Here is a 23,268-nt window from a genome sequence, read left to right as displayed (position 1 = left end):
TCACAGTTCCAAGGGGTTGAGGGGGGAGGTGGAGGGTTGGGGGGGCAGGTGGGTGAGTTCCGGGGGGGGATTTGGGGTAAACAATTGCACGACAGTTCCGGTACCTCCTATTTATCTGTATCTCTTTTGGTGTGGCCCGCTGTGGGGCGCTCTCCTTTCCTGTGCTCCTAATGGTGACTGCTGAGACAAAGGCCCTGAGCCGTGGGGCCTCCTTGCGTGTTCTGAGCTGGAATGTGAGGGGTATGTTGGATAAGATTAAAAGGGGGGCAGTCCTGCGGCAGGCGAAGAGAGAACATGCGGACATATTGTGTCTACAGGAAACCCACTTATTGGGTAATAAGATATTATGCTTACAGCGCTTTGGTTATCAGCAGGTCTACCATGCAGGCTTTGTCAGAGGGTCCCGGGGGTAGCCATTTTGATACACCGCAGGCTCTCATACGTTCACTCCACCCAGTGGGTAGATACGCAGGGCAGGTACATTTTCATCAGGGGGAGGGTGGGAGAGGAGCCCCTGGTGCTGGGAAGCGTATATGCCCCTCCCCCGCTGCAATGGTCCCTAGTGGAGAAGTTGTTCACGATCTGGGCGGATATCCCCGAGTCTCCGGCTATAGTGGGTGGCGACTGGAACGATATCATGGATGGCCGATTGGATAGGTGTAGGCCCGGAGATGGGCAGTTGACTCCCGGGGGCACTAAATTAGGGAACTTGGTAGGGGGCCTGGATTGGGTGGACACCTGGAGTATACCTATGTCTCAGCAGTACACAAATCCTTTTCTAGGTTGGATTACATATTTGTCCCCGTTCGGTTATTGGGAGGGTGGAGTCGGTGACAATTCAGCCCAGGGGGCTCTCAGACCACTCCCCAGTTGTCATGGACTTTGCTCTGGATAGGGGGCGGCAGCCCTTCCGATGGCGCCTGTCCACGTGGCATCTCCAAAACGAGGAATACCAGAGACATATGAGGGAAGCCATAGCACTCTATTGGGCAGAGAACGCCGGACCTGGCATGAGGGCTGGCACTCTGTGGGAGGCTATGAAGCCCACACTCTGGGGAATAGATATTGCTTGGTGTGCGGCAGAGCGCAGACGAAAGAAATCAGAATTGCTTCAGGCGGCAGCGGAAGTTGAGGCCCTAGAAAGCCGCTGCAGTATCAGTGGTGATAGTCATGCGGTGGGGCAGCTCCTGCTGGCACAACAATCTTATGTGTCGCGGTTGCTGGATGAGGCGCGGCAGGTATGGCTGGCGACGCGTAGCAGAGTATATCAGCGGGGGGACAAATCTGGGACAATGTTACACCGCATCTGCCAGAATACATTTCAGGCGCAGGCCCTCCCGGGACTTCTGGATACGGCTGGAGACCCGATCACAGACCCGCGGGCGCTGGCGGAGAGCTTTGCGACGTACTACGCGGCCCTATACGCCCCAAAAGAGTGTATACCGGCCTACATGGTAGACAAATTCATTGCAGATTTGCCGCCCCGGGCGGTGACAGATGAAGTGCGGGACAGACTGGAGCTCCCCCTCACAGCAGAAGAGCTGGGACAGGCGCTGGGGGAACTTAACACGGGGAAAGCCCCTGGGCCCAATGGGTTCCCTAGTGAATTCTTTAGGTACTATCACCTACAGCTCGGCGCCCACTATGGAGCAGCCCTTGAGGAGGCGAGGGAGAGGGGCACACTCCCTGCAGATTGGCGGCATGCGGAGATTTTGGTCTTTCAGAAACCTGGCAGACCTCTGGAACGACACGAGTCGTACTGTCCTATATCGCTCTTAAACGTTAAGGCTAAAATCCTGGCCAAGGCATTGGCTAACCGTCTCCTGCCCCATATCATGGAGCTTGTGCATCCGGACCAGGCCGGCTTCATGCCGGGTAGGGCCACCAGACATAACATACGTAGAGCACATGTAGCTGTGGCGGCTGTTCAGAATGCTGGTGTCCAGGCGGCGCTCCTCCTCGCAGATATTGATCGAGCCTTCGATTCCCTAAGCTGGACCTACTTATTTGCGTTGCTGCCCCGACTTAACCTGGAGCCCCACTTTTTGTCTTATTTGAGACTTTGACGGCGTCGGTTAGAGTAGCGGGGGCGACTTCCACCAAGTTTTCAATTGCGCGTGGTACGCGTCAGGGGTGCCCCCTCTCCCCCTACCTCTTTGCCCTGGCAATGAAACCACTGGCGGCCTGGGTGCGAATTGATGCACAGCTCCACGGCTTCGATTGGAGTCGGTGCCTGACAGATAAAATCGCCCTGTATGCCGATGATGTCTTATTCTTTCTTACACGGCTGGACAGATCGGGACCACGTCTCTTAGAAATCACGCAGATCTTTGGCGAGACGTCGGGTCTCTACTTAAATCCGCGAAAATCAACTTTGTGGGTCCTGGGGGAAGGTCCAGGTGTCGGGGACTGGGCTTCCACGCTGCAGATGGCCGAGGACGGAATCAAATACCTGGAGGTGTTTATCTCCACGAGTCCTGAGTTGTCCTGGGAGCGGAACATGTTGCCGGTTTGGGACAGGGTCCGCTCGGAGATGAAGACGTGGTCCGGGATGCCCCTCACCATATACGGCCGGTCAGCCATCTTCAAAATGGTGGCTCTCCCCCGTCTTCTTTAGCAACTGCAAAACTATCCATACCCGGTTATGCCTCAGTGGTTCCGCCAAGTGGATTCTACGCTGGGGCGGTATTTGTGGGCCGGGGGGATGGTGCGGGTAGCGCTGCGCACCTGCTTTTTGTCCACCTATGATGGAGGATTGGCGACTTCCGATGTGTTGTCCTACTACCAGGCTTCCCATTTGCTAGTCCTCAATGAATGGTGGTATGGAGATAGAGGAGATCCGGCATATGCCCTAAAGAGACATCTCATGGGCTCTAACACGCTGCACACAATCCTATATGCGGCACGGTTGCAGAGAGGACTACCGCCGGCCACTCAGGTGGTGTTTCAGGTTTGGAGGCAGGCTCTGCGTCGTATGGGATGGTGGGACAGACTAACGCGTGAGACCCCGCTGTGGAGAAATGGCCGCTTACCGGCACTTGCGTCCCTCCAAGGGTTTGGCGGGTGGGATGCCATAGGCATCTCGTCCCTGGGAGATGTGATGTCTGGTACGACACTCAAATCCTTTCAGGATCTGCGAGGGGAGTATGGTATGCCCAACTCCCAATTTTCCCGGTACCTACAGTTCCGCCATGCCATTTCCCCGAGTATCGCTGATCTGGATTCCTTGCCAGAGTTCAGCCCCCTAGAGGCCAAGGTCTTTATGGGAGATATAGGAGATAAAAAGATATCCCGCATCTACCGCACATTAGTTATACACTGCTTGCCACCCCTTCAGAAACTTCAGGAGTCCTGGGAGCGGGATGTGGGGGGCGCTGGAGGAGGAGGACTGGAGAGAGGCGCTGGAGGCCCCGAGAGGTGCTGCCATAGCAATACGGCTGAGACTGATCCAATTTAAATACCTACACAGGGTTTACTTCACAAGAGAAAGATTGTGGCGGGCAGGCCTCATAGCATCACCGGACTGTCTCAGGTGCGGGGTAGAGGTGGGGACAATGATCCATACAGTGTGGAGCTGTGGTATGCTGCTTAGATTCTGGACGGGTGTGTGGAATTGCCTGGATGAGGTGCTGGGATGGGAACTCCCTCGTACCCCACAACTTGGGTTGCTGCATATTTTGGACGGGGTGGGGGGTAACATTTATAAGAGACATCTCCTACTGTTGGGTATCACCCTAGCCAAAAGAGACATAGCGCAGGCATGGAAGGACCCCCGCCCTCCCTCGGTCCTGGTGTGGAAGAAGGGCCTTGACTTCCGTATGGGGCTAGAACTACCGATATTTGAGGCTCGTGGGTGCCCGCGAAAACACTACAAGATATGGAAGAGGTGGGCGGAATATCAGGGTCTTTGGTTGGAACCCCCAGTGGAACGGGAAAGGGACCAGGAGTTGTGATAGGAGATCCTGAGGCGGAGATACACACACGCTACTGGTATGTAGTTATAATTGGAGACTTTGGAACATGCTGTCGTGCACTCGGGCTGGGTGGGATCCGGGAGGGGGGGTGTTGGGTTGGGGTTCGGGGGAGGGAAGGGTGAGTTCATTTTGTTGTACCAATTGATACTAAAAGATTGTGTAGATTGCCGATCTGAAATGAGCCATTTTATTGTGCAGTTGACCTCGGTGTGCGAGGGGCTGCTTACTCTGTGCAATCTCTCAATAACATTTGTTTAAAAAAAAAAAAAGCATTTACAATGCAATGGTCTCGGCATTGTTAAAGTTAGAGCTATTGGCATTGCTCATGACATTATTTTTATTTATGTTTTTGTTTTTAAAACATATAAATAAATGGCATTGTCATTTACAATGCCAATAGCTTATTCTCTCGCAAATGCCCTATTGCATTTGCACCCACACACAGAGCCACCCACACGAAGCCACCCATACACACACACAGAGCCACCCACACAGAGCCACCCATACAGAGCCACCCACACAGAGCCACCCAGACAGTCATTCACATAGAGCCACCCACACACACAGAGCTACCCACACAGAGCCACCTACACACACACAGAGCCACCCTCACACAGACCCACGTACACACACACACAGAGCCACCCTCACACAGACCCACCTACAAAAAAGCTACCCACACAGAGCCAAACACACAGAGGCCAACACACACACACAGACAGAGCCACACACACACACACAGAGCCACACACACATACACACACACATAGACAGAGCCACACACACACACAGAGCCACACACACACACACACACACAGACAGAGCCACAGACAGACACACACACAGAGCCACACAGACCCACATACAGAGCCACACACACCCACACACACAGCCACACACAGAGCCACACACACACACAGCCACACACACACAGAGCCACACACAAAGCCACAGAGACACACACACACCCTCACCCCGGGGACTCTCCTTATTTACAAATGGGTTATTCGAGGCCCCCACCAACTCCCAGAGTTCACCCGTTGCTTCCCTCAGTCCAGGTCAGCCACACGCCCATCTCTGCCCAGTAACGCCCCAGGGAACAGAGGCAAGAAAAGTGATCACAACCAGGGAACAGAGGCAAGAAAAGCGATCACAACCAGGGAAACTGATCACAACCAGGGAACAGAGGCAAGAAAAGCGATCACAACCAGAGAACAGAGGCAAGAAAAGCGAGCACAACCAGGGAACATAGGCAAGAAAAGCGAGCACAACCAGTTAACAGAGGCAAGAAAAGCGAGCACAACCAGGGAACAGAGGCAAGAAAAGCGAGCACAACCAGGGAACATAGGCAAGAAAAGCGAGCACAACCAGTTAACAGAGGCAAGAAAAGCGAGCACAACCAGTTAACAGAGGCAAGAAAAGCGAGCACAACCAGGGAACAGAGGCAAGAAAACAATCACAAGCAGGGAACAGAGTCAAGAAAACGATCACGAGCAGGGAACAGAGGCACTAAAAACAATCACAAGCAGGCAACAGAGGCACTAAAAACTAGCACACGCAGGGAACAGAGGCACTAAAAACGATCACAAGCAGGGAACAGAGGCACTAAAAACGATAACAACCAGGGAACAGAGGCACAAAAAACGATCACAAGCAGGCTGCTGCCCCTAAGACCCTTTCCTGATCGGCGCTGGAGTGAACTCACCGGGTGCAGAGGTGAAGTGTGCAGGCTGCGGCGAGAACCAACCACCAATAACTCTCCTGTCGGGAACTGCCTGATCGAAGTCCCTGGCCTGGGGGCCTTCGGAGACAGTGCAGAGCAGGGTAGGGCTGTGCTGAGCCCTCCGGCGGCCGAAGGTGAGGAGCACTGTGCTGGGTGTGGCGGCGGGAGGACTTGCAAGTGGCTCCCACCCTCCACCCGGACCGCGCACTGAGCGGCGGTGCAAAATCCAAATTGAGCCCCTGTCTCTGCGGCCTGCTGTGGGAGAGGCGAGTCGGACGCGAGCTCTTCTGGAGCGGGCCGCGGGAGCCGCTGCGCCGCACTGGGGGCCTTTGGAGAGAGTGCAGAGCAGGGTAGGGCCCACACACACACACACACACACACACACACACACACACAGAGCCAAACACACACACAGAGCCAAACACACAGAGCTACACACACACAGAGCCACACACACACACACACACACACAGAGCCACACACACATACGCCTATATAGCTTGAATCAGCCTTTCTGCTCCAGTGCGGGCCCGACAGCTGCGGCGCTCACCTGCGCATTATTCACGAACGGGCAGGGCCTGCCAACTGCCCCCCCCCCCCCGAACCCCATGGCCAGCGGTTGACACCAGCTAAAAGAGCCTGAACAGCCTGCCTGCCGAGAGCTCAGTCCATCCCTGGAAAACGGGCTCGGCAACTCCGAGGGCAGGCGGGGGACTCCGGGAGGCACGGGCTCCAGGGAGCGGGGCGCTGTGTGTGGGCGGAGGCTCCGAGGCACCATGGGCGATTCACATATTTCTGTAAAGCAGGCCTTGTCTCTTGGCTCCATTGTGTAAGAGCCTGTTCTGTGTCGCACTTACCCGGGGCACCGCCGGTTCCAATCCCTCGCCCCATAGGATCAGGTCTGCATTCAGTCGGGCTGCCGGACTCTGCCCCTCTGAGTATGTACCACTGCTGGGGGGGCCCGCTCAAGGATGCCGACTCTGCCGCCTCAACTGGCAATAGGCGTCCTCCCAGCCGCAGGGAGAGCAGAGAAGGCCAGGGAGCTGCTGTTGTGACGTTGGGAGGTTCCGCCTCTCCTCGGCCTGGTGCCTCATTTGACCTACTCTCTGCCCCCAGCCCCAGATCTCTCACTCAAAGCCACCCTCCCGGTGAACCAAGGGATCAGTCTGCGGGGCTCCGCTTTTACCAAGTCGATCCCAGTCTCCGCAGGGTGGCGGGTGGAGAGCGAGCCCACGGCAGGGGTTTCTGTGAGTCTCGGTCTGGTCTCCTGTCTGCTTCACTACTGACCCGGATCACACCACCGCCATCTTGTCACTGGCCAGCCACGGCCGGCAGCAGGAGTCTGTAAGCCCAGTCCTTTTCGGATTGGGGGGCGTGTTTTTCTTTAGAGAAAGAAACAAAAAAAACACGCCCCTCAATCCGAAAAGGAGGGGGCTTACAGCGATAAGAGATCGTCACAGAGACCTCTTCTTCAATGGCTGGCCGCCGTTAAGGAGGCCAGCCAATGGAGAAGAGGAGCGGGTTTAAGCCTCGCTACTCTGAGACATAAGATCTCGCCAGCGAGACTGCGCATGCGCAGCCTACGCTCGCCGAGACCTAACGAACCAAACTTCCGTCGATCATGGCACAGTACAACCAAGAGCACTCCCCTCAGGGGCCACCACATCTTATATTTCTTAGCACAATGGTGAATCAATTCCGGATTTTCTCCAGTATTGTAGACATTGTGTATGCCTTTGTATAAACAAGAATATTGTCAGAGGCTGGGGAGAAATTAGAATTCAATAAGCTCACCTTAAAGGAAGAGATGGTTTAGAACCACTTGTCCTATTGTAGCATCAATGTAAATCTTTAATCAAGACAATAGTGTCGGGTAAACATATAAGACGTTATTCTTTGCAGCAGTTCTTCACATCTGCACAGAGGTACACTCACAAATAAAGCAGTAGAATTGTAATGCTTCTTGTGGAATGCGCCCTTACAGTGCCTTGTAAAGGATGGCTTGCCTTTTGGTGGCAAAAGACTACAGAAGCTTAAACCCAGTGTGCCACAGTTTGGAGATGGCAAAAAGAAGTTGATCAGATTTTCTGAAGTTCTGTATGTTTTCAATGTAGAACGAGACAATGACGTATGTCAAGTGTATGCAGAGTTCTTGCCCCTGAGCATCACTCATTCATTATGATGACATTCTGACAGCACCGTGGGAATAAAGTGTGACTTTGCCCATAGAAGGATCCATCTCCAGGTTGAAGGTACAGTTCTTTGATTGTAAAGACTTGAATCTTACTTACACATCTTGCTGATGTGAGAGCAAGTAATATAGCTGACTTTCAGGACAAACATTTTATATATGCCTTATGACTAGGATCAAAAGGATGTTTCATTAGGTGTGAAAAGATGGTATTAAGCTACCCTAGAATCTGAGGTTTTCCAATGGATGAAAAACCCTAAAAAGGCACTTCACAAACTCCTTAACAATTCTGTACACGTAAGGAAGATAGACTGGTTGATCTTCTGAATCAAGAGATTGCTGACAAATAACCTTTAATTGATGAGTGAAATAGATCTGAATGTGCCAGGTGAAGTAAATACCGAAAAGTCGCCTCCAATGGTAATGAGCAGAGCACCAAAGACAACATCGTTTTAATGTAAGTCTTGTTTGTGGAATCTGCTCTGGCAAGTATCTCTCTGCAGTCTTCTGAGACATCTATGACATTGTATTCACTGTGTTAAGAAGCCAGGCTGATACAGTGAGTTATTTCGCATTCGGATGTACCACTAGACCCCTGTGCATCGATAAGAGACTAGTTATCGTAGTGAGGGGAATGAGTACTAATTCTGAGTGGAGAAGTAGCTCTGGGTACCAGTATTGTCTGAGTCATGTTGGAGCTATCAGAAAGAGAAGGCATTGATTCTAGTTTCATTTTGCTTATGACTCTCAGTACCACTAAGATCTGATGAAAAGCAAAGAAAATGGTCACTTTAAGCTATTTAAGCTCAGCTTAGATTTGTACTGCTTACTTAATATGACATCATAAGACACCTGCCTCGACGACAGGGATGATTCAAGCATGAGAATCTGTGAAAGAACGAATACTGGAGAATAGTATGTTACTTTGTGATTTAGTCAGACTGGGTCAGATACAATACGTTAATTAGAGTAGAACATTTACAAACACAACAGTCATTGCTGGTAAAATAACGGTATATTTCTTGTGTGTTAGTGTATAGATACTCAGACGTGATCATGGTGGGGCAGATGCAAACAGTAAATACAGAAACTACAGCTGAAGTATTTAATGGGTGCAACAAAAATCATATTCTGAGTTTTCAAACTGTAATCAATGCATCACATGCTAAATGTAGTGCTTACCTCACCTATTTCTGTATATATTGGTATTTACCTGCAATTTTGTCCTGGTAAACTTCAGTGGTTTGACCTGCCTAACTTTACTGCAAGCAATGAGGTATTGACTGTTATGTGATACAGTTGTATGCTGCAATATACACATATAAGAATAAGTATACTCCCGATAATCAAACATGAGTTTATTTCCATAAGCAATGAAGGTGAAGGGATGGGTGCTTGAAAAAAAACCCCATCCACAATTTCATTACTAGAATTTATTGCTTGTTTAGGGGCCAGAATTGGAAATTCCTCAATAAAGGTTGCTTCCAGGCTGGTTACACTGGTGGGTTCGCTCTACTGCAACACTGTGTAATGATAACAGCTTGCCTGTGTAGCAGTTCAGTGTACACTTGCCCCTCATAAGTTGCTGTGTGACTGAGGGCGTGCAGCATTCCAGGCAGAAGTGGGCCACACTCTGAAGGGGGCGTGGTCTTCCAGCTAGTCTTTTTAGATTCTGCTTTTGCAGTAGCATCCTATTGCTGGTTTCCTCTTCCTGGGGTGGTTATTATTATTTTCTAGTACATATATAAAGAAAGGAATGAAGTCAAAGTATTTTTCATCAGGCTCTATGACCCCTTTTGAGTATTTTGGTTCCTTTCCAAGCCTCTATTCAGTATACTCTTTCCAGGGGACTTTCACTGGATGCTCTTGGCCATGTCCTGCTTTGGGTAGGCTGTTTAGCGCCTGGAAGATAATCAATATTCTGCTCTTAAATTGCCTTTCCTTTTTGTTTTTTTCCTGCCTTTGGCCACCTTCCCTGAAAGTGACCCTTTCAATTAGGCACCCTGCTTCCACCACATGCATTATATCGGGGTAAGGGAAATGGGCTACAGAAGTTAGTCATCCATATGTCATTGTAACTTGCTAAGATGTTTAGAATACCTACTAAGTCCTGCACTTGACACTGAATGACGTGTTTCCTTTGGACACGTTGACAAGAAATGTTAACACTGCTGTCCACAGATAAGTACCCTGTTGATACAAAGATGGAGTATGCTACCTACAAGATGTACACAGCTTTAAAGTTACCTTATTAAATTTACCTTATGGACAGGAACATATGCCATGCAAGTCCTAGTGCCTCCTCAAAGACTTTCCAACACTGTATGCCACTCACCAAGATGTTTAAGATTGTGCAGAACAGAATTGATAAGCAAGAAAGAAGCTCAGATATGCTGCTTGATGCCTCCTTTGATGAGCAGGAAACAGCAGCCTAGAACCAGGTTCCTCAACCCTGGCCTACTTTCAGAGCTGTTCTATGTACAATGTGCGCAGAGGGTGTGAAATAGAATTGTATAATTCCAGAAGATTCAGGTACCTTGGAAACACCTTATCCAAAATATGAAGTCTATAGATAAGCTCTCCATAAGAGAAATAGTCGGGTGAGTAAATGGAGAGCAGATGTAGGTCTGTTACTCTTAGCTTCTGAGGACAAAAGATTTTTCCTACAGAGAATACCATGGTCTTTGCAGACACTGTTGATGTTAGCTGTACTTTGGGTCAGATTTCACCTGGATTCTCTGGCAAGAATAAACCGGCAAATCTCAGAGACTGCGTTTCCATCTCTTTGAAACATTGGTTCCTATCTCTTTTTTTGTTATATATTTTTAATCGTTTTTAGCGGATTACACACATTTGGCATAGTCAATCAATTACAAAGTGTGTAACATTCTGTTCACACCTTTTCACAAGTTTCTGGGTAAACGAACAAACAGTTCATGAATGATGTCCAATAAGTTATACATTAGAGCGAAGTTATAATTGTGTCAAGTTTGGCTGCCCTGCTGGAGGGCTTGCTGTAATGATTGGAATAAAATATGAGATTAAGGGGAGTGCTTTATTTCAGGAATATACTAACCTCTGGACAGTTTCAGTGAGTGGTATATTACCTGCTAAGCAGGGTGTAAAGAAGGCAAAAGGCTGCCCAGATTTCATTTTAATTGTTACTTTCGCTGCACAAAATATTGGATAACCAGCTGAAGGAGCTCGTAGCCTTGATTGATGGGGTGAGTTTACATTTTCCAAACGCTCCTATCTAGATGATGGGAGATTTTAATGCTAAAATCCAATTTAACTCAGTAAAGGATGAGTTTCAAAGGGAGAAAGAAAATATCCTGGGAATCCTGCATCAGCATTTGGAATATCATCAGGGTGATGGGAGAGGGAGGAAACGTGGTCTGCTGCTTGACAGCTTAAATGTAATAATTATGAATGGCAGATGTGTCTGTATAGATGTAGCATCTGGGAATTTGGAGACATTTCTGAAGAAGTGTGGAGAGAATGTGAATGTGTGGAAGATCTGTGGCAAACTATGAAGAAATATATACTAGATGGGTCGCCAAGGAAGATGAATATTAGTTCTGAAGTAATACCCATGTTCAATGTAGCAGTTGAATTGTAGATGGAAAGAAATGTAATGTATAAAGGAAGTAAGTGTGTTCTCCCTAAAGGAATACAAGTTGATTCTTAAACTGGTACATAAAAGTCACATAGGAATGTCTGCTATGCGACGTCTTAATTAATCATTTTTGGTGGACTTGCATGGATTGGGTCATTGATTGCACAGTCATAGAATGCAAAGTATGCGCTTCCAGTGAAAAGATGTTAAAGGTGAATACTCCCCCGTTGAAATATGTTGAGTGGCCTTAAGAACCATGGGAAAAACTTGCTTTTGATATCTAAGGGCCATTTAATTTCTTCCCAATTGATTCTCGTTATGCTTTAGTCAAAGTCGATTATCATTCTAAATGGTCAGAAGTAAAATGTATTTCCCAAGCTACCACTGGTGCAGGGATAGAGTTCTTCAAAGAGGTGTTTGCACGTGAGGGATAGTCTTCCACATTGGTCACTGACAATGAGGTACAGCTTACGTCAACAGAAATTGAAGCCTTTCTTAGGCATGGTAGCATAAAACATGTGGGCAATCTGGTACTAGTGTTCCCTACTAGGGAGTAACCGCACAACAAAACATAAATAGGTGTGAGATGACCATAAAATAAGGGCACACTAGAGCCAAAATTGCTGTAAGTACATCGGAGGTGCTCTAGCAACCAGTCCCACTTATTGCCAAGAAGTGGTAATAGCAGATCGAAAACGAGCTGCCGTTGAAAGTATCAAAAAAGAAGGTCAGCGACGCACACCCCAATTACAATTATATAAAGTTTTGGCAATCACAATAGTGTGAGATCAAGATACACCAAAGTTCAACAAATACACCAGATAGTCAATAACATAAATTGATCCCAAAGTTCATCAGGATAAGATGACCAAATCACTATGTTTGGATGTATAATTTTCTTTATTCCTCGTTCATATTCAGCAGCAATTTACGTCTGAATATGAACGAGGAATAAAGAAAATTATACATCCAAACATCGTGATTTGGTCATCTTGTCCTGATGAACTTTGGGATCACTTTATGTCATTGACTATCTGGTGTATTTGTTGAACTTTGGTGTATCTTGATCTCACACTATTGTGATTGCCAAGACTTTATATAATTGTAAATGGGGGGTGCTTTGCTGACCTTCTTTTTTGATACTAACATAAAACGTGTTGATTTTATTGTATGAACCACATGAAAAGGGTCACATTGAGAGGTTCAACCGTGAGCTGAAAGGGTATGTTGTAGAAGCAATTAAACAAAGAAGTGATTAGAAGAACTGTTTTAGGGAAAGGTTGGGGTTATATCGCATTATCCCGAACACAGTCACTGAAGTTAGCCCTTTCAAATTGTTAAAAGGAAGGGATCGGGCATCTAGATTGTGTCTGTAGTGGTTCAAGGAAAAGAGCAGAAAAGAGGGAGAAGAGGGTAGTGGGGGGAAAGAAAATGCAGTGAGAGCGAGGAGAAAGAAAGATAACGCTAACATTTGATATGTGGCCAAATTGAATACAAAACTACATGAATTCAAAGTATGTGATTGGCTGAGAATTTTAAGGCCAGGACTCATCAGTAAGGGTACAGCCAGATTTGGAAAAGCAATGAAGATTCCTAAAGTATTCACTAACAGTGTAATCACTCAAGATGGTAAATCTTGGAATGTCAGGAGAGTAGCAAGGTGCCCTGATGAATAGAATACTGGAGCTGCTGAAGATGACATGGAAGACATTTTTCTTGCAAGAGTAAACAACTATGGCCAAAGGTGTGATCACAATGGCATGTGTGGTAATCGCTCACAATTGCTTAGTAATAGTGAAGGTACTGTTACTTCAAGAGTTAAAAGGTGCAAGTCGTTTCAGACATTCTCCCAGATGGTTGCTTGATTTTGTTAGATACATTTCTATTATCTTAAGGTTCAGCTTTTTGTATTTTAGTGCATCACATTTTGTATCATGGGATATTTTCTTATTGCCTCTCAGCTGTTCCTTTGTTAAATGTGGGGGGATATGTAACATTCTTATTATCTATTCTATGCATGCACAGGTTAATTCTCTTTCACTGTGATTCTGTGCATGTGCTATTTGTTTTTTTCTTATTACGTTATAAGTTCTTGTGCAGATTCTTTTTAAAAAAAATCTTTTTATTATTTTAAAACCAAGAAAAGAAATAGACACATCCGGCGCCATACATTCATAAACAATAACAAATTGGACAGATACTTTGACAGGATAGATTAGGAGCAACAAAAGAGTCACTGGTGCGCCTGCGTTGATAAGACCAAAACAGATATTGCAACAATACAATCGAGAAATAGTTTAAGCACAGGCCATCTAATCCCGCACACACCATATAATCAGGATAATAGAAGAAGCGTGGCCACCGGACATTGGAATTTAAAAGAAAACAGGATATGTCACCAATTATACTAAAAAGGGAGAGACAAAGAAAGACTAAGGAAGAGAAACCAAGAGAAGGAAACACAAAGAAAATAATAAACCCATCCCCCGACCCTGCACCCCTGCATATGGCTGTCGCCTAACCCCAACTAGCAGCATGCCTGTCGCCCCAACTAACTAAGTTCCGAAGATGGAAAAGAGAAGAAATGGGGGAGGGTATATCCGTATGGGCTCCCAGCCCCCTTCCCCCCCTGCCAGAGACAGGCACCCCCTATAGTAAAAATACGAGTGTATCAGAGACTCGTATATTAGGGGAGCCGTAATACACTGCCCAGCCTCCCGTAAGTCCAACAGTTGCAGATCGAACACCCCTTGGAGCCGGATGTATGACGACTCAACGCAAACAAACACAACGCACACCATTACATCGCACGGATTCACCACGCAAACCATTACATCGGACTCCGCATTCACACGCATGCAAAATACGTTTTCATCGCACACTACGACCACGCATTCTATCACACCGCACAATTCTCCCTAACAGCCAGCTAAACACAGTACAATGCCCTGACACTTCCCTCAACTAATCTGAATACATTGTCGAGTACCTGAAGTACCAGGGTGGTCAGTGGTCACAGCAGGAACAAGGGTGGCCACATGAGCCGTATTTTACCCATGTGAGGAGCCGCAGGGGCTTGGAACTTTATGAGCGTCTCTTCGGGGCAGCGGATGGGCAATAAAGAATTGTAAAAACTGACGTTCACATTCAGATGCTCACTGGAGTGCAAACTAACAAAATTTGTATATTTGGGAACATCGGTGCAGAAGGGAACAAGGTTTCAACATAAGTGGGAACACTACATGTCCAAAAATGCAATACTTACTGCACTCACCTGAGGGGCCGCGCGGGAGGGTAATGCTATGCGTAGGTGGTTCTCAGCCTGTGACCAAGGAACAGGAGGTCTGAAACGCGTAAGGCACGACAAATGAAAATGAATCACTATGCAGGGGTGCCAATACAAATATTCTGCTGCGGAGTGCGTCTTTAATGCTTTTGGAAGTTTTGGTTTTGATTATATTAACGAGTCTGTCCTGCCATGAAGATAGCACCATCCCATTACTGCGTGAGGAGCCGCAGGGGCATGGAACTTTCCGAGCGGATGGCCAGTAAATAATTGTAAAAACTGGCGTTGAGATTCAGAGGCCCGCTGAGTGCAAATAACAATAATTGTAATTTTGGGAACATCGGCGGAGAATGAAGCAAGGTTTCAACATAAGGGGGAATACTACATGTCCCAAAATGCAATTTTAATTACACTCACCTGCGAGGCACAAAGAAGAGCAAGAAGATGTGCTTCATTGTACCCCCCTGTACAATGAAGCAAATCTTCTTGCTCTGCAAAAGTGGTTCTCAGCCTGTGACCATGGGTCATGAGGGCTGATACGCTTCAGGCATGATAAATGAAACTGACTTTTCCGGTGTGTGCCAATAAAAATAATCTGCTGCGGAGTGCATCTTAAATGCTTTGGGCATTGAGTTTTGAATATATTAATGCGGCCATCCTGCTGTGAAGATTTGTTGCAAGGTCGGGATTCGAACTCACGAGATTCCCCTTGATAAAGATCTCGTTTAGCTCTTGACGCTATCATAATCTATTTATAAGAAGGTGGTATTTAGAGACCCAACTTGTCTTCTTTGAATCTGAAGAATTCCAAAACTACTACAGACTGTTTCCTGCTCACGCTCCCGGCCTCTGGGCACAAGTATCCGTCCGATGCTTGGGTAACTAGAGCCTGGAAAACGTGGTTTTATAGCGCTTACGGAGATCGGTGTGCTTTATTACTGAATATTTAAATTGTAAATTCATCACAGAATCGAAGAGTTGGACCCGTGGGGGCCGTGTGCATCCATCCGATGCTTGTGCTACTAGAGCGAAGAAACATGTTTTTATAGCGCTTCATGATGTGTCCTTATATCACTGAATATGTTCATTATAGCTTCCTACTAGAACTGGCGCGTTGGAACCCAGCTCCGTATCTGTGTTTAACGCCCGTGTGCACAAGAAGCCAGAAATATGAATGTTTTTCATAGCGCCTTGTATATGTGTATGAGAGCTGTATTTTTGTAGCGCCTCGTTATTTAAGTTATAATTAATTTCAGAACCGAAGCGCTGGAGCCCCTCCCGGCGAAATATGTTTGAAACTGATATGAGCAGAAATGTATTTCTATTTATGGGACATTCCAGGCGTTCTCCAGTACCAGGAAGAATCCATTAATCCCTGACTTCCTGATAATTAAAGGTGGCCAGCTGCACATCTCCATCTGTGCACAGGCTGTGAGAGCGCATTTATTTATTTATTTTATTTATTTAAACACTTGTTAAGCGCAGCGAAGGCCCGTGGGCATCTTGGCGCTAAGTTTTTGCTGAGATCTACCTTAGAGGGGGATGTGATTACTGATCAAATAGCCACGTTTTAAGATGCTTTCGGAAAGACCACAGAGAGGGGCTGCTCTTTATAGATAGTGGCAAGGTGTTCCAGAGCTTGGGTGCTGAAACGAGAAATCTTCTGTCGCCCCATGAAACCAGTTTGGTACGAGGTATTTCCAACTGGAGAAGGTCAGAGGACCTCAGGGATCTGGTGGGCCGATAGGGAACAAGTTGTTGCGTAAGAAAAGCTGGTCCCTGGTTATGCAACGCCTTATAAACAATACACAGAGCTTTGAATTTGGATCTATTCCTGATGGAGAGCCAGTGAAGTTCTCTGATGGTTCCTGAGACTGATTGAAACTTGGGGATATCACCCAGCAGTCTGACAGCCGCATTTTGGATGGTTTGCAGCTTATTGAGAACTTTTTCTTGGGAATTCAAAAATAAGGCATTACAATAGTCCAAAGTGGACAGGACCAAGGACGTAATCAGGGTTTTACCAGCAGAGACAGGAAGGAAGGGAAGGATTTTTTTAATGATTCGTAACTTATAAAAAGCAGAGGAGGCAATCTGGTTTGCATGTGGGAAAAACGTGAGACGATCGTCAAACATGACACCTAGATTCCTCACTTTGCTGACAGGGATGGGGGAGGACCCATAGACTGTGGCCACCAGCGGGAGGACCATTCTGGGGTTAAACTTCCAAAGATGACCACCTCGGACTTATCCGAATTCAATTTGAGGCAATTGGATGCCATCCAGTTCCCTATGGCCTGCATGCCCAGATTGAAATTCTTGGCGATTTTTTGGCCGTCATTTCTGATGGCCAGAACCAACTGAGTGTCGTCGGCGTAAGATGTAAGGCTCATCCCATGGGCACGAATGGTTTTGGCAAGGTCCGACACATATATATTAAAGAGTGTCGGACTCAGGGATGAGCCTTGAGGTACACCGCACGGCAGGGACAGGGTGGTGGACTGAAAAGGCCCTATAGTGACTACCTGAGTTCTCTCGGCAAGGAAGGAAGCCAGGAGAGTCCTAGCCCTGTGTCCAATCCCCAGTGCTTCGACACGGTCGATCAAGATGGCATGATCGACCGTGTCGAATGCCGCTGATAGGTCCAGCAGTATCAAAACTGCTGTACCACCCGCGTCGCGAATGGTTCTGATATCCTCTGTAGCCTTGATCAGGGCCGTCTCTGTCCCATGATTTAGGCGAAAACCAAACTGGGAGTCATCCAGTAAATTATGGGTTTCTATAAAGGCTGATAGTTGAATATTTAGGGCCTTCTCGACCACTTTAGCCAAAATAGGCAGATTGGCAATCGGTCGGTAATTTTTGAGTTCGTTCCTATCCAGGTTATGTTTTTTTAGTAGCGGCTTTAGTAGCGTCTTTTTTAGATCGGAGGGGTAAACACCTGTATTAATCATGGTGTTACAAATGGTTGTAATAGCTGGAAGCAGTACTTCTGAGACTGGGAGCAGTACTTTAAAAGGGCATGGATCAAGGGCAGAGCCTGATTTGATGGATGACACAATGTCCCTGACCTGATTAATAGAGACCTCGTTAAACTGGGGGGGAATGGGCCAGCTACGGAGGAGCTCACCATCTCAGGAACAATGTTTTGTTGTGTTTCTACACAGTTGGCAAAGACAGCGTAAATATCATTGACTTTGTTATAGAAATAATTAGCCAATGCATCACAAAATGATTGGGAAGAGGGGGGTTGTAGATTAGGTAAGCATCCAGCCAACTGTTTAGTGGTCTCAAACAAAGCCTTGCTTGAGTTTTTTGAGAGTTCAATTTTTTCTGAGAAGAACTTCTTCTTAGCATCTAAGATCATATTTTTATATACAATGACCGATTGCTTGTATGTTGTTTTAACCTCTTCGGAATAGTGTCTGCGCCAATTCCTCTCATTCCTCCGGCACAGCTGCTTTTGTGTCCTTAAAGTATCCGAGTACCAGGGGGCAGAGGGGGATGATCTGTTTCGGGAGCATTGTTTTGACTGAACCAATAGAGTGGTCGCGGAAGCGACCCACTCATTATATTGGGAAATAGCCATTTTAGCATCATTAGACAGAGATGGACTGGTTTTAATCAAAAGTGATTGTAAGCTATTGCTGTCAATATTTTTCCAATCCAGAAAGGCCTGGCGATGGTTGTCATTTTCCATAGCTATTCCTGGGGCATAATTGATTAGGTTGACCATTATAACAAAATGATCTGACCAAATGATGGGGAAGATGGCTGAGATCTGTAAATCATTTAGGTTAGTAAAGATGCCATCTAATGTGTGGCCTCCTTCATGGGTAGGGACTTTCACTAGCTGGGAAAATCCGAATGTTGTTAGACATGCCTGAAGGGCGGCCGTATCATTGTCTTCAATTTTGTCAAAATTAAAATTAAAATCACCTAATATAGTAAATGAACCATCCAGGGCAGCTGTTTCCAGAATGTGACCAATATCGGAGATAAATGCTGACCTTTGCCCTGGGGGACGGTAAAGAAGGATGCCTTTAAAATTTACAGAGGGAGTGAGTCTGATGGAGAATTGGAGAGCCTCACAGGAAAGAAGCGATATCTCGTTAGTTCTGACTGCATAAGTCTCCCGGGCAATTATGGCTATCCCTCCCCCTCTCTTGCGTTGTCTGTCCAGTCTATGGATAGAGAACCCATGTGGAACAGCAATAACTAGATCCGGATCGGAAGCATTGTCCAACCAGGTTTCTGTTAAAAACAGTAAATCTAATTGTTTATCTTCCATAAGCTCAGCTATTTCATGTTGATGCTTACCTAATGAGCGAACATTAATGAGGGCCATAGAGCAGGTACAAGGAGTTTTAATTGGCTTCCTGCGAGGGAGGTCATGGCCATTAGATATTATGGTGGCACAGTTCGGACAACATTGGCAGGCATTGTACCTCAGTGACAGACAGGCAGGATTGTTTGCTATGGGTGGCCTTCAACCCGGGAAAACATTAACAATCACAGGATGATACAAAGAAGTAACACATTTGGCGGACAATGCATCAATCCATACAGCCATCCATTCATTATACGGTCCGCCATCATGCACCCATTCATGCATCCGCCGCCATGCACCCATCCACACTTCCCAATCATGCATCCATTCAGCCATCCACCCACCCAGCACCCATCCATGCATCCATCCATCCATACACCCATCCATGCATCCACCACCCACCCAGCACCCATCCATGCATCCATCCATACACCCATCAATGCATCCATCCATACAGCCATCCATTTATTATACGGTCCGCCATCCTGCACCCACCCCTTCATCCATCCGCCGCCATGCACCCATCCACGCTTCCCCATCCATGCATCCATCCAGCCATCCACCCACCCAGCACCCATCCATGCATCCATCCATACACCCATCCATGCATCCACCACCCATCCATGCATCCATCCATACACCCATCCATGCATCCATCCATACAGCCATCCATTCATTATACGGTCCGCCGCCATGCACCCATCCACGCTTCCCCATCCATGCATCCATCCAGCCATCCACCCACCCAACACTCATCCCTGCACCCATCCACCCATCCAGTATAACATCCAGCATCAACCATCCTTCCACCCATTCTTAATTCATGCATTCATCCACCCACGCCATTATAACATACATAAAAAGTGAAGGTAGCGCTGCACTTGTAAGTGTGGCGACTTGATAGGACGCTCGAACTATGGTTGTCAGCACCAAAGTCGGCAGAGCTACCGCCAGACCACATCCTCGCCGTGTCATCGATGCGTTATTTCTGAGATACATCAAATAATAACAACTTGCACCATTTTTTAAAGTTGCAGGTCGTTTTTAAAGTTACATCATTATCATAACAACTTGCATCATTTGTTAAAGTTATTCGCCCGTTTGTGATCGCCCGTTTTTAAAGTTGCATCATTATCATAACAACTTGCATAATTTTTTTAACTTATTCGCCCGTTTGTGTTCTGTTTTTTTTTTTGCCATGTAATCCTTACATCGCATGCGTTGTCATTGCATGCGATGTTAATGCCATCGCGCCGTAGTGCATGCGGAGTAATAGGCTGCGATATGAACGCCCATGCGATGTAAACATCGCGGTGCGATAGCGCCGCGATGTATTTACATCGATGTATTGGGTGTTTCCCCTTGGAGCCAAACCAACCGCCCCGGTCAATCGATCTCAGCCTTGACCCCTCCGAACCATCACGCGAACCCCTCCCAGCAAGACTAACATGCCAACAAGAGAATCAAAGAGGAAAAGGAAGCTAACAAAAAGCAGTCCGTTACTACTCGTAGTCTGTGAGTCCACGAGAACTTCAGCCGCACAAAAAAGCTCCCTCCTGGATGGATAGTTCCAATGTAGTTTTCCCCACAATCGTACAGTCGCCAAGGAGGGAAAGGATGAGAACAAAGTGAAAGAACAGTCAACAATAAAAGTCTCCGGGAGGGGAACGTCAATCGATACATCCAAAGTCAGCGATGATGGAAGGGTTAGCCACATGTTCATGACCTCGGGAATACAGTTCTCCAGAGCACCAACCGAGGGTTTCAACACTTGTTTCCTCACGGGGTCCTCGCACAGAATCAAAATGGCCATTGCTTCAATCGCAGCCGGTTGCAGTTCCTGCAGTGGGGCAGGGTCCGGTTCCACAAACACCATCTCAGATAGGCCTGTATTCATTTTGTGTATCAGAGCGACCATATGCGAATGAAATGCCCCGATCGCTGTCAATACTGACATCAGCGATGGCTCACGCTCCGTTCGGTCCATTATCTCTCGCCCGGTACCAATCATAATCACCTCCCCGGTGAATCTGGGGGAACAAACAGGATCACAAACGGGCGTCGTCGGAGGGTGACTGTTCGTTATATGCGACAGTAATCCGCCTGTCGACACCGCAGACGAAGGCCCCGACTCACCGAACCCCGGCGGGGGCCGGGATGGGGACCCCCCACCCACAGTCGATATCGTGCTAAGTCACTCCTCCCTCGATGTTAAGTAGTCAAACGATCGCCGACAATTCCGGGCGAAAAAGAAACCTCCAATGCGATAGACCGGACCCTGCTTGAATCACTCGGCCGATGTTGTTGAACTGCAACCCGGCTATGCAGATACTCGAGGCCCCGGCTCTCCCTCTGGACTAGGCCACAAACTTAGACTCGACGCAACTCCGTCAAACAAGCTGATCAAAATTTCAGGATTACACCATCGGAGTGCGGAACAGTTCCTCTATATGGGGATAGGGCGTAAAAACAGGATAATGGACAGGATCATCTGGCAGGATACGGAGGTCTGCGGAGCCGGGAGCCTAAGCAGCCATCTTGTTTGCCAGCGTAGCTCCTCCTCCTTGTGCAGATTCTTGACATGATTCTAGGGCTACATCAGTTGCATCTGGAGTGGTCCTGTGTGCAGATGTTTTGCTGTGCTGCCGTAATAAACTACAAGAAAAGCAAACCTTATTTTCATGGATTATTTGCAATACTTACTAAAACTGATAATTCAACTACATGAGGCTCATGAACCAGGGTAGAATTGGGGGAAATTGAGCATTTTCAAGAATAACTGATGGAGGCGGAGGAGGGGCACGAACCCTTGTCGCACCAGTGGCTCAGAAGACTGAAGCACCTCATTGCAACTATTTCCATACTCATCTCTTTTGGTTTCCTCGCATTAACGTTGATGGTTGTCTCACGTACATTGGTCCTTGATGGTTCCCTTCACCTGGAGCCATGTCCCGAAGGTTGGATGTACTCCAGAAAGATCTGCTTCTTCTTCTCGGATGTTGCAAAGCCGTGGGGTGCCTGCGACGCCAACTGCTCGTCACACGATGCTTCTCTTGCTGTTATCCCCAATGAAGAGACCTTGAATTTCATATTAAGCTGCGTTGATACTCAGACCTATTGGATTGGACTTCGCAAGAGGGGAGACACGCTTTCCTGGGTGAACTGAGAAAGCTACACAGGGACATTGCTTGGAGCAGAGGCGTCCGCGTAGTGCGCCTTCGTCCAGTCACCCACCATCTCGCTTTCCCGGTGTGGCCTGCCAAGAAATGGGATCTGTACAAAGGAGCCCTACAAATCCTAGGGAGCAAGGAGGCACCGACACCCATCATCAAAACCAAATCAAGAACTCCCTGAAAAACACGTGCATATGTTCCCTTTCTCCTTCCTTCATTCATCACTCTGTCCTTGGAGGCCAGAAATCTTGTGATTACCCTTCACAGGTTCTGTGTCCTAAAGAAGCATCGTCTCATTTGCCACTCCAGGACGCCTCTGATGTCCACCTTCATTGTTAGTGATTTCCTGCCCATGCTTAGATTTCTGCTTCATCACATCCACTTTTCTGCCCAATATTTGCGAAATTGATAAAATGAGGAAACACAATGTACAATGTGGTTGCAACTGAAAAAGTCAAAGTAAAGGACATGCAAATTCTGCAAAAAAAAAAAAAAAATCGCGAATAACTGATACCCCTAACGGACTGAGGCAGGAGTGCATATTGGCCCCGCCTTTGTTTTCCATACACATAGTGGATGCTGTGGTAAAATTAGGTGCGTTCAATCATTTCCGCCAAAACTTGGTAATGAGGCCTTCCCAGTAATGTTTTATGCTGATGATAAGGTTTTGTTGGATCAGATGCCGGTTGGCCTGCAAAGACAACTGGATGCATTTGCTGAGTATAGCAGGTCAAATATTTTTAAAATAAATAAATTAAACGCGGCTAAGACTAAGGTAAGGGTTTTTACAAAGGGAAGCACACAGAAGAGAAGGTCTAAATGGTTGTTAAATGGCGTCCCAGTAGAAGAGGTAAAAGAATATCGCTATCTTGGCCTTTCCAGATATAATCTTAATTTAATACTACATATAGATACACAGGAGGGACGATTAAGGCCCTTTTTTTAACATTTTTTAGACATGCTTTAGACAGACAT

At 47.2% G+C, this 23,268-nt stretch overlaps 1 protein-coding gene and 1 pseudogene across 3 annotated transcripts in view; one reads left to right on the top strand and one right to left on the bottom strand.

Moving 5' to 3' along the window:
• Positions 1 to 23,268, bottom strand: part of SETDB2 (SET domain bifurcated histone lysine methyltransferase 2) — a 545,734-nt gene that overhangs the window by 67,020 nt on the left and 455,446 nt on the right. The gene's annotated exons all lie outside the window — the stretch shown is intronic.
• Positions 21,903 to 22,566, top strand: LOC144773134 (C-type lectin domain family 2 member L-like; annotated as a pseudogene).

Source organism: Lissotriton helveticus, chromosome 8 (genome assembly GCF_964261635.1).
Source record: "Lissotriton helveticus chromosome 8, aLisHel1.1, whole genome shotgun sequence".
NCBI classification, from domain to species: Eukaryota; Metazoa; Chordata; class Amphibia; order Caudata; family Salamandridae; genus Lissotriton; species Lissotriton helveticus.
This window is presented reverse-complemented; position numbering and strand designations above follow the sequence as displayed.